Source organism: Canis lupus, chromosome 3 (assembly GCF_003254725.2).
Source record: "Canis lupus dingo isolate Sandy chromosome 3, ASM325472v2, whole genome shotgun sequence".
NCBI lineage: Eukaryota > Metazoa > Chordata > Mammalia > Carnivora > Canidae > Canis > Canis lupus.
Window position 1 is genome coordinate 60,284,857 of NC_064245.1, and position 12,441 is coordinate 60,297,297.

General features: G+C 48.4%; 1 protein-coding gene and 1 long non-coding RNA gene across 3 annotated transcripts in view; one reads left to right on the forward strand and one right to left on the reverse strand.

The window, feature by feature from the left end:
- ACOX3 (acyl-CoA oxidase 3, pristanoyl) overlaps nucleotides 1-6,831 on the reverse strand; it is a 54,262-nt gene extending 47,431 nt beyond the window's left edge. Inside the window, exon 1 of one of the 2 annotated variants that reach the window (XM_025436872.3) lies at nucleotides 6,595-6,831. The gene's annotated coding sequence lies outside the window, so the exon portion shown is untranslated. Of the gene's footprint in view, nucleotides 1-4,486; nucleotides 4,665-6,594 lie in introns of those variants that run through there. The other variant, XM_025436871.3, reaches the window with a different exon arrangement.
- LOC112653071 (uncharacterized) lies at nucleotides 5,093-7,223 on the forward strand. The gene is made up of 2 exons (XR_003131908.3): nucleotides 5,093-5,275; nucleotides 5,962-7,223. It is a non-coding gene; the product is annotated as an uncharacterized LOC112653071 (long non-coding RNA).
- The last annotated feature ends 5,218 nt before the right edge of the window (nucleotides 7,224-12,441 follow it).

A 12,441-nucleotide genomic window follows, 5' to 3' on the forward strand; every position in this document is an offset into this window, starting at 1 on the left:
TTTGCTGTGTGCTTTGTGTTTGATACCATCATGCTTGAGTTAGAACCAGACAACTCAACACAAAGCCTTGAGTGTAAATTTGTTGGAATCAAAACATCTCATTCGGATCACTTGGTTTCATTTGGTTTTTTTTTCTTTTCTTTTTTAATAGGGGTGGGAGGGAGGTTACTATGCCCCAAAAGGGAGGGTGTCTGCACTAAGGATTTAGAAACACTTTGGAAACTCATAACCTCATCAGAAATGGCCTTTAGCCACACTCCTGACCTTCTAGATGAGTACAAAAAGATGAAATGATTTTTGGGAATTAAGCCATTTATTTTAATTTGCTACTTTTTTCAGTGTTCTGTGTATCTTAAAAATTGTTACTGTGGAATCATTTTCTGACAAAATACTTTTGTCAAGCAAAATTTTTGGCTTCATGGGAGCTGAAGTCCGTCAATGTTTTGGTGAAATTAAGTGGACTTTGGTGAGCTTATAGTTCTACTTTATATCCTTAAAGATATGTTTTTTAAAACTCCTCCCAAAAATCTCTGGTCTAAAAACTCATCTTTGGGGTAAAGAGTTAAGTGTCCAAAGGTTACAACAGTTCATGAGGTTAGAGGGAGCTAGCCCGGCACCTGGACTCTGCCCCTCCACAGCTGACAGATTCCAGCATAAGTGTGTTTAAATTCTCCAGTAGACAGTACTGGGCAGGGCAAGGGAGGGGGTAGGGCTGGGTTATTAAGATACAGGCTTCTGTATTTTAACCAATGGTTGTGGGGGAGGGGTGCCTGGAGAAAACAAAGTCACTTCCCTTTTTTGAAACAAAACTAAAACTTGAAAAAAATTATTTTTGTTTAGTAAAAATGGGGTAGAATTCCAACGTCCCTAGCCACAAGGGACCAGTTCCACTGAGAAATGAACAGTGGGGACTCAAAATTTTGAAAACATTTGGGGAAAGGGAAAATTGGCTTTCTGTTAATTGGCAAATGTTCCAGTGGGACTCTGTTTTTGTTGGGATGTGTTATGTTGTATGTACACATATATATGGACCAGAGTCTGCTGAGTTTATAAGGTTCAGGAAAAAATGGTTGATAAAATCTTGGTTTTTGTTAATTTATCTCAATAAAAGCCCACTGGAACTCCAAAAAATAAAAAATAAAAAAATAAAAAAAGGATTTATTTATTTATTCATGAGAGACAGAGAGAGAGAGGCAGAGACATAGGCAGAGGGAGAAGCAGGCTCCCTGCAGGGAGTCCAATGTAGGACTCGATCCCAGGACCCTGGGATCACACCCTGAGCCGAAGGCAGACACTCAACCACTGAGCCACCCAGGTCCCCTATACTGAATATCTATACACTAGCAATAAACAACTCAAAAATGAAATGAAGAAAAAAAATAAATTTACAACAGCATCAAAAATAACAAAATACTGAGAAATAAATTCAGAAGAAGTGTAGAACTTATACTCTGAAAACTACAAAGTGTTTTTGAAAGAAACCTGAGACCTCAATAAATGGAGAAATATCCCTCGTTCCTGAGTCAGAAGGACCCAGTATTGTGAAAATATCAATATTCGCCAACTCATCTACAGAGCCAATGTGGTTTCATCAAAAGCTCAGCCGCCCCCCCCCCTTTTTTTTTTTGTACAGGAATTAAAAAGCTGATCCTAAAATTCATATGCAAATTTAAGGAACCCAGAAGAAACAAAACCAGCTTGAAAAAGAACAAAGCTGGAGAATCCATTCTGCTTGATTTCAAAACTTGCCACAAAGGGACGGTAATGAAGACATATGGTGCCACATGAAGACAGGTGTGTAGATTGACAGCAGAGGGCCGAGAGTCCAGCAGTAAACCCTAATATGGAAGGTCAACTGCCTTTGGACAGGCTGTCCAGACAAGGTCATGGGGAAGAAACTGTCTTCCCAAGTGGGGCTGGGCACCCGGATGTCCATGTGCAAAGTAATGAGGGTCCACTCTTCCCACACACGCATGACACTTACCAGATATAAGTGTTAACACTAAAGCTGCACAAAGAAAAGGTAGAAGTGACCTTCACAACCTTAGGTGAGGCCAATCCTTCCTGGACACGGCATCACAAACACAAGCAATAAAAGTAAATCAAACATCATCGAAATAAAAAACTTTTGCTCCAAAGAATGCCAATGGGTGAGTGAAAAGGCAAACCAGAGAATGGAAGATATTTGCAAATCACATATTGATAAAGGACTTGGACCTGGACTATATGAAGAATCTCAATAATAAAGCCAAATAACCTGATCTAAAGGCCTCAAATAGGTACTTCTGCAAAGATATGCAGGTGGCCAACGAGCATGCGAAGAGATGTGCCACATCAACAGCCATCAGGGAGTGCGAATCCAAACCACATGAGATACCACCCCATGGTGCACATCAAATCGGCCGGCAATAACACGTATTGATGAGAATGTGCACAGAGTGGAGTCCTCATGCCTTGTTGGTGGGAATGCACAATAGCAGTCATTCGGGGAAAGTCTGACGGATCTTCAGAAGTTTAAGTAAATAGTCACCACGGGACCTGACAATTCCACTCCCAGGTACACACCCAAGAGAAATGGAAATAAATATGTATGCAAAAATTTGTGCATGGATATTCACAGTGGCATTATTTTTAACACCCCAAAATGGAAACAATCCACATATCCATCAACTGATGAATGGGTAAACAAGATGTAGGCTATCCATACAATGAAATAGTATTGGATGAACCTCGAAGTGTTGCATTAAGTGAGAGAAGTCAGACACAAAAGATTACATATTGTATGATCCTACCTACATGAAATGTTCAGCATGGGCAAATATGTAGAGGTTAAAGTGGACTAGTGGCTGCCAGCAGCTGGAGAATGATTCCTAACAGGGCCAAGATTCCTTCTGGAGTGATGAAAACATTCTGGGAATAAACAGCGCTGCCGATTGCCCCACTCTGGACCATGCACTTCATTTTTTTAAAAAGATTTTATTTATATATTTGACGGGAGAGAGAGAGAGAGAGGGCAAGCGCACGAGCAGGGGGGAGGGGCAGAGGGAGAGAGAACCAGACTCCCCACTGTGTAGGGAGCCCAATTCGAGGCCTCCATCCAGGACCCCCGGATCGTGGCCTGAGCCATCCAGATGCCCTGAGTGGTGCACTTCAGATGGATGAATCGTATGGTGAGTTACATCTCAATAAAACAAGAATTTTTTTTTTTTTTAAGGTAAGCCACAGCTCTTGGCAGAGTCCAAGTGCTTCAAAGTGCAAGCTATAGGGCAGCTCTTGGCTTTCTGGATTTCCATGCCCTGACTGCAGTCCTGTCACTCCTCACACCGCCTCCCTGCAGGCCAGGGCACCACCCTGTGAGTCCCTTCCTGCTCCCCTCCAGCTGCTTGCAGACTCTCAGCCCCGGCCACTCTCACTCTTCATCACCTGCTGAAACTGTCCTGATGGATGGAGGGCTCCCAGACCTGACTCTGAAGAGCCGCATGCTCATCCGGCAGTTTTCTTGACACTTCTCCGTTCTCATGATCTAGAGGTCCTCAAGCTCTGAATGTTCAAACCCCGGGCTCCTTGGCCCAGCCTTTCCTCCTGCAGACCCAGGTCCATACTGCCAGTCCCCATGGTTCCCGAGTGCCAAGCTGGAATTCCCTTCTCTGACTCCAAACCTGGATGGTCACCAACCACCGCCCCCCCCCCGCACTGCACCTCGTTAACACCTATGGAATCCTTTCTTAACTCTGCAACTATTAAATCAATCACAATACTGTGCAACCATCGAGCAACCGCTGAGGGTAGGTGGCCGCTAAGCAGCTACACCATGTCAATGGTGCTTGCAACCCCAGGTGTTATCAGCACTCTTATGTTCCAGGTGAGCAAACTGGAAGCTTGTTAGAGTGAAGTAAGTTGCCGGAGATCTACAGCCGTCAGCTCACCAACCTCAAACCCCATGATCCTAAGCAGCCAGGAGGATCCCCAGGGCCCCATGCTGCCTGGCGGCACCCACATTACTGCAGATGGTGCAGCTGCTGCCACCAAGGGGCCTGACGTGAGCACTGACGAGCTGGGTGAACTTGGCCTGTCTCTTCACCTCTTCGGGTGTCAGGGTGACCACATGGTAATGCTAGCCTAGTGCCTGGTGTCTAGGCTGCTGCAACTCACGGCGGGCCTTGGAGCTGCCCCCGCAGGACATCGTTACAGTAGCAACAGCCCTGACTCTAAATGCAGACTGATCGTTCTCCCTTTAGGTGACAGCTGAGTGGGCGACCTCTTGGGACAATGTCTGAAATCCTCCAACGGTCTCTCCTGTTGACCTACCTGTCCTTGGCACCCGCACTCTTGCCCCGGGCAACTATTAAATCAACCACAATACGCGCAACCATTGAGCAATCACCGAGGGCAGGTGTGCCCCCGGGCCTTTGCACAACCGCTCCCTCCACCCCGGCCAGGCACTTCGTCCCCGCGCCGCCCGCGCTCCCAGCCCCACGGCCCCGACCTTGGATCCCGCCAGGCCTTCCCGGTCGCCGGGTCCCCACACCGCCCGGCGCATACAGGTGGCGCCCAGCAATTGTCCTTCGGGGCTCGGCAGACGTCCCAAGGCGAGCGCCGCGCCTCCGGAAAGCCTAGAGCCGGGCTGGCAGCCGCGCACCACCTCCCGGCCTCCGTCCGCCCTGACGTCATCACCCCGCGCCGCCGCCAGTCGCCGGGGAGACGGCCGGGGGCGCTCCGGGGGGTGGGGCGCGCGCGCGTGCGTGTCGGCATCCGGGAGGTGGAGAACACGCGGCCCCCGCCGCTCCGCCCTGCGCCCCAGAGGAGCTGCGCCCGGGCGCGCCCCCCACCGCGCCCCGGGAGGCACGCCCCGGCCAGACCCCCAGACCCCGGCAGCCACCCACCCCCCCTCCAGACCCCGCCCCCCCAGACCCCCCTCCAGACCCCCAGACCCCGGCAGCCACCCACCCCCCGTCCAGACCCCCGACCCCCCAGACCCCCCTCCAGACCCCCGGCCCCAGACCCCCGTCCAGACCCCCAGACCCCGGCAGCCACCCACCCCCCGTCCAGACCCCCGACCCCCCAGACCCCCCTCCAGACCCCCGGCCCCAGACCCCCGTCCAGACCCCCAGACCCCGGCAGCCACCCACCCCGCCCAGCCGTGTCCAGGGCCGCCCGCCTCCTCGGGCCGCACTCCCTTCCCGTGAGTTAAGCTTGGTCAGTTGCGAATTCCAGGGTCCGTAACAAACGGGCGTCTCCTTGAGCAGAAAGGACCATCTGTTAGAGCAGCAAAGGGGTAAGTTTGTTTAGAGCCCCAGAAAACTCACAAAGCACACGGCTACATAAGGATTACAGATTATTGTAAGACTTAGAATTTGAGTATTTATTTAACCAACAGGGCAATGAGAGACTTCACAGGCTAATATATTGTATTACACGGTTGGTAGCAGACTTCGCTTCTCTGATGTTGAGGAGTTTTAGTTAAGTAACCAAAGACCTGATAAAGACAAAACACAAACCTTGGCTTTCTGGGCAGACAGAAGAGAATAAAAAAAACAACTTCGTTTACATGTTCTAATCGGAGCCGACCAACAATCCAAGAAAACTTTGTCTTTTTAACAGAGAAAAGTAGAGTTTCAGTCTGAACACCAGTGTACTTCTAAAATCCATTCATTTTGACCTTAGTTGACCACACATAAAATTCCATTGCCAAAATTTCCCTTCATAAGCCTTCTGCAACTCTTTTATTTATTCAGATTTTGAGCTACGGTCTTTTTTTTAAAACTCAGTCTTATACATTTATCAGAATTTTGACTCTCAGACGCCTTATTCCCCCGTGAAAACTAAGTAGTAAGCAATTGTGAACTGTTACACCATAATTTTTAGATCAGAATGTATGAATATAAATATATTTTGTAATTTAAAAACATGTCTTTTCATAATACAATCTTTAAAATGTTTTTTTTTAATTACTTATGATAGTCACACACAGAAAGAGAGAGAAAGAGAGAGGCAGAGACAGAAGCAGGCTCCATGCACCGGGAGCCCGACGTGGGATTCGATCCCGGGTCTCCAGGATCGCGCCCTGGGCCAAAGGCAGGCCCTAAACCGCTGCGCCACCCAGGGATCCCGTAATACAATCTTTAGAGCACAAAGCATATTTACTAACAGACTCAAGTACCCTCAGCTTCTCTGCAATAAGAAGCCAAAGGCACAAACCTACATCCAGTAATTAATGCTCCGTCCTATTTGGAAAAGACCTAGATGTCCAACAAATTCAATCTCATTTATCATCCAAGCAAAACTTTAAAGTCTCCAGTTAACAAAGACTTTGAAAGCTATCTTGGCAATTACCCATGAAACTTTTGCGACAGACAAAATTAACCATCATTTTTAGTCCTCTTTTTGCTAACAAATTGCAACGGAGATCACATGAGTTTATTTGACCTTTAGTAAATTTTGGTAGGATAAAAGTTTCCTATTTAAAGCTGATAACTCTGAAGATATGCCTATCCTAATTAAACCAGCAAACTTAAATCAGTTTAAATACTGAATCATGTTCCACCTGGGACCACTTAAAGGCCAATCAATTTTTCCCCCATTGTCAGTTTTTACCTGAGGCACCAATGAAGAAATCTGAAGCAGACAGTGTTAAATCCAAGGTGTTACTCTTCACTCCTTGTCCTGAGGGAACCAGGAGGAGCCAGTGGTGCTGGAGGTACTCACTTGGTATAGGAATCAGTTATGCAGGCCACACCCAAGGTGGTGGAGCAACAGGAGGAGTATGGAGGGGGGCAGTGCAGAAGAGGTAAGACAGAGGATCCTCATTCTAAACGTCCTGAGCTCGGACAGAGGAGCAGACGCCGTGGTTTTTTTCCACCAAAGTAGAAATATGCGGTTAATCATTCTCTGAGTTTTGTCCTAGGTCCCCAAATACCTGATAACATTTAAGAGCTGGATCCCAAACATGTTGCAGGATGTTAGCTTCAAGCAAATGTCTTCTGATGCTGGCATCAATACTCCAACCTTTGATAATTTACAGAATAACATCTGTTGTTCACCTGACACCTTTGACTGGACTCTTCCCTGGATTCTGGAGGAACAAGTACCCTAGACCCTATGCCAAATAAGCCCCTAACTCAAAGCGAGGAAGAGACTCATTTTCATTTCCCCTCTGAGTCTCCCAGACACTCTGTCTGCTATTCATTGTCACCCACATTATTCAATAAACTGTTTTCACTTTCTCTGGCTTGTATTTTATTTCTGTCCTGCGTGAAGCCAAGGACCCTCTTGGCTGGTTCTGTAGGAACTTCCCCTGTGTTCTCGGACTCAGTCTGCCCACATCAGGAGAACCTTCCCGTTGCAAAAGCAGAAGGAAGAATCTGAATGCTGAGCCATGCAAATTAATTCTCCATCCAGGCAATGTTTCCAGCCATGGGTCTGTGACATCATTACAAGGGGCCCCAAGAGTGCCTGCAAATCTAATCATGGTCTAATAAAGGGGCGCCTGGGTGGTGCAGTTGGTTGAGCAACTGACTCTTGGATTTGGCTCAGGTTGTCATCTCAGGGTCATGAGATTGAGCCCCACATCTGGCTTTAAGCTCAGTGCAGAGTCTGCTTGAGATTTTTCTCTCTCTCTATCCTCATGCTGATGCTCTATCTTCCTCTCTCAATAAATGCATCTTTATAAAAACTAATGGTCTGGGACGCCTGGGTGGCTCAGCGAGTAAGCATCTGCCTTTGGCCCAGAGCGTGATCCCAGAGTCCGGGGATCCGGTCCCACATCGGGCTCCCTGCATGGAGCCTGCTTCTCCCTCTGCCTATGTCTCTGCCTCTCTCTCTCTCTCTCTCTCTGTGTGTGCCTTTCATGAATAAATAAATGAATAAATACAATCTTCAAGAAAAAAAAACTAAACTAATGGTCTAATCAAAACAGATGCCACCGTTTTTCTAATGGATATACTTTTGAGAGTAAGAAAAAAAATCTAGAACAATAACTTACACCTTTAGATCAGTTCCTTCCAAAATTAACTACTACAAAGTAAGTTAGGTTCACATGTTTCATTGATATCAGATAAACATCTTTCCACTTGGGAATCATTTGAGCCTAGTGCCAAGTGACAGAGAGGGAGCAAGAACTGGCAGGCAGGCTTGCAGTGAAGCTGGAGGAACAGGCGGACTGGTACAGGGGAGAGGCGGGAAGGGCAGGGCAGCTGGCGAAAGGGTGGGGGGATGACTTTGAACTATTGATTCTCTATCTCATGGGGTGGCGAGAGCACACAAAGCAGAGACTCCCAGGCTTCTCTCCCTCCTTTCCCTCCCTCCCTCTCTCTTCCTATGCTTTCTCAAATCACTACACCTGTACCCCGCCCCAGCCCCCGGCCGCCACCAGCTGCTCAGGGCTGACTCATAGCCAGCTTTGGTCTCATTACTTCATCTCTCCACTTAGATTCCTGCAGGGGTTGCTGGGTTTAGGAGTACCATTCCCAACTCTGACCCTGGCTTTTCTTTATACCCCATCTTCTGGTCTCTGCTTGCCAGCCCTCCAGTACCCCATACTGGATCTGCACCCCAGCCTTAGGACACTGCTTGACCTGTGTCTGACAGGGAGTGTGCTTTGAACATCCCTGGACCAGGTGGACCCTGAAACATCTTGGATGGTGGTGAGGTAGGGAGAGAGGAAGGGATCGCACTCAAGTCTGGTTGTCCTGCCAGGACAGGACCTGGGTGGATGGAGACACCTTTGAGGCCAGTCTAGGGGGAAGAGCCTTCAGGAAAAGAAAGGAATCCTGGTTTCGAATAGGTTTTGTTAGCTACTTGCCGTAAAACTGCCAGGAGTGGCCATGGAGCTGGTACAAACAGTAGGGGAGCAAAGACCTCTTGCAGTGACGCAGCTGATGATGAGCTGGGCGTCCTCTGCCGGGTCCCCACCCGCCCACTCTTGATCATTTTGACATCTTCCCACTCCACCCCATTTGGCCCACCCATTCCTTTCTCATCTTCAGCCATTTGCTTTACTGGGCATCATTGGTAAGTGCAATCATTTGAACATGTCATGAATACTAAAGTTTCCTCCCAGACTCTGGCCCTTTGTCTCTATCTACATCCTCCTTTCTCACCTGCCACCATCTGCCTCACTTCTTCAGGACCTACAGAAGAGCAGGGCCAGCTACAAAGTACCTCCACCCCATTCCCTTCTCTCACAGACCTTTACCCTCAGTAATGAATAACTGGGTAGCTCCTGTGTGCCAAAAACTAAGCCAGGACTCTGGTGATAAATAAGTCAGAGAGATTTCCTGACCTAAGGACACTTGTGTCCTCAAGGGAGGAGACAACACACAACAACAGTTGGCAATGAGACACAAATTTGTGGGGGCCATTTGGTTGGGAGGTCAGGGAAGTTCTGTCTAAGGAGAGGACATATAATCTCATTCTTTTCTTTCCTTTTTTTAAAGACTTAATTTATTTATTTATATGAGAGAGAAAGAGCATGAGCAGGGATGGGACAGAGGAAGATGGGAGAAGCAGGCTCCTCACTGAGCAGGGAGCCCAACGTGGGGCGTGATTCCAGGACCCCAAGGTCATGTCCCGAGCTGATGGCAGACGCTTCACCGACATAGCCACCCAGGTGCCCCTAACCTCATTTCTTAATTGGGAGAAGAGGCAAAGGCTCTCTTGGCAGAGGGAACACCCAGAGAAAAGGCTAGCCTGGGAATGAGGAGAATGAGCAGACCCCTTGGCAGGAGCTTAGTGGGAGGAGTGGAGTGTGTGTGTGGGGGGTTACAGCCTGGAAGAAGCAGCAAGTGGGCTTATGTGGAACTCTGCAGGTAGGAGCCAAGAGGCTGGTAAACCTTGTTCTTCGTTCCAGCAAAGAGCTGGCATGGTCTTATACAGGGATTCCTGCCCACTAAATATGGGCTTCTGGATTTATGACCTTTCTCTGCTGCACTCCTGTGACACCCAGCAGGGCAGCAGGGACAGGTCAGTCAGTGCCAGGACATGGTAAAGCCTCAGAGACCAAGAAGGGTCTGGACACATAGGAACACAGAGCCTGAAAGGCAAGAGAGGTTGAGGAATTGGGCTGCATTTAAATGAAATAACACGCTAGATGTACTTACAAAACCTAAGTGGACACCTTGCCTCGCTTCTGCCTGAAGGACTTCACATACCAAGCTGAACAAAGAGCCAACAGCACTTTGAATCCTGAGATCAACTTGAATCAACAAGCACACCCCTCTATTACCAGTCCCTGAGTTAGCAAAGCCTTTCCTAGGACCCCCAAGCTCCCCGGTAAGAAAATTGCCCTTGGCTGTGCTAATATCTACCACTGTACACATGTGAGATGAGCTTCTTGGAAGAAAAATTTTTTTGTTTTTGTTTTTCCTACAGTGAACAAAGGATTATACCCTTGGGAACTGCTCTGTTTTGCTCTGTGCCCTTTATTTGGACAGCCAAGTCTTTTGAAGTGAGAGCTCCCTTGTAGAATTTTTCTTTTTTCTTTCTTTCTTTTATTTTTTTTTTCCAGTGGAGCCTTCCTTTCACAGAATCCTCCCCCCAAGACAGGAGGAGCCTTGGAGCACAGAAAACTTTCTTCTTTCTTTTCTTTTTCTTTCTTTCTTTTTTTTTTTTTAAAGTAGATTCCATGCCCAACATGGGGCTTGAACTTAAAACCCTGAGACCAAGAGTCATATGCTCTTCTGACCGAGCCAGCCAGGTAGCCCCAAAACTCCCCTCTCTCCATAGCCTTTGAACCCTGTGCCTGTGTTAAATGCTGTACTTTCATGTTTCATAACCATCATTATGGCCTGAAGCTTGCTCAAGTGCAGGATCGTATTCAGCTCTTCATTGTACATGCTTGGCCCAGCCCCACCCCCCATGTTAGCAATTGGTGAGATTTGTAATGACTCATCTTTTGGCTGTTCCAACTAGACTATGCCCCTGAGGACAGAGCTGGGGGTTGAATTCTGTTCCCCCCCTCCTCAGAAAGCAGGTCAAAACCCTAACCCACTGTACCTGTGGCCTTATTTGGAAATAGGGTCTTTGGAGAAGAGACATGGAGAAAGTGGAGGAGCAGGCTGTGTGACCACGGAGGCAGAGTTACATGGCTGCAGTCCAGGAATGCTAGCAATTGCTGGCAACCAGCAGAAATTGCGGGAGAGGCAAGAAGTGTTCTCTTTCAGAGCCTCCAGAAGTGTGAGAGAATGAATTTCTGTTGTTTTAAGCCTCCCAGTTTGTGGTGATTTGTTATAGCAGCCCCCAGGAAAGAAAGGAAGAAAGCAAGCCTCAGTTAAAATGGAGTCAGGGGAGGAGCAGAGCGCCTGGGCGGCTCAGTCCATGAAGCATACGACTTGATTTCAGCTCAGGTTGTGAGATTGATCCCCGGAACCAGTTCCCTGGGATTGTCTCCCTCTGCCCCTCCATCTCTGTCTGTCAAATACATAAATAAGAGTTGGGGGCAGCCCGGGTGGCTCAGCGGTTTAGCGCCGCCTTCAGCCCAGGGCGTGATCCTGGAGACCGGGGACTGAGTCCCAGGTCGGGCTCCCTGGATGGAGCCTGCTTCTCCCTCTGCCTGTGTCTCTGCCTGTGTCTCTGCATCTCTGTGTGTCTGTCATGGATAAATAAATTAAAAAAAAAAAAAAAGCACAGGCTTCCCTTGGGAAGCCCTGAAGGGAGAGAGTACTTAAATCACCAGCAGAAAGAATTATTTGGGACAAGAGAGGACGTTTTTTCACATAGTAATTCCATCTCTTACTCTTTTTTATCATTTTTTTTTTTTAATTTACGATAGTCACACACAGAGAGAGAGAGAGGGGCAGAGACACAGGCAGAGGGAGAAGCAGGCTCCATGCCGGGAGCCCAACGCGGGACTCGATCCCGGGACTCCAGGATCGCGCCCTGGGCCAAAGGGAGGCAGCGGCTTTTAAGAAACAGAAGGATGATCCCTCTCTCCCCGCCCCAGCAACAGTGCCCTAAGGGGGCTTGCAGCCAATGAGAGACTGGCTAACCTCAAACTTCTATTCTTCTCCCCCGAACTTCTGTTTAAGTTAAAACACCCCTCTCCAATTTCCTCCTAAAAACCTGATATAAGCTGACCTTTCCTTCATCTCTCCAACTTGCCTTACACTGTAGCTTGCACCTCCGAACTGCTATTTCTCGGTCATCCCCGAATAAACTCAATTTGCTAGTAAAATCACTGGCTATTTACTGTTTGTGTTTGACAGCGCAGACCCATAAACCCACGAGGTCCAAGGCCGAGGGAGGGCGTGAACATCACTCGGTGGGGTCTCCCCGGAGACCGGCGCGTGCCCTTCTCTCCAGCAGATCGCTCGCTTCGCGCTAGGGCTTGCCTCCTCCGGACTCCGCAGAGACCCTCCGGCGAGCGATTAAAGCCCCCCACGGAGCGACCCGGGCACCTAGAGGAGGAGTCCCCGGGGTTTTGAGCATAGCACAGACTCTGCGGAC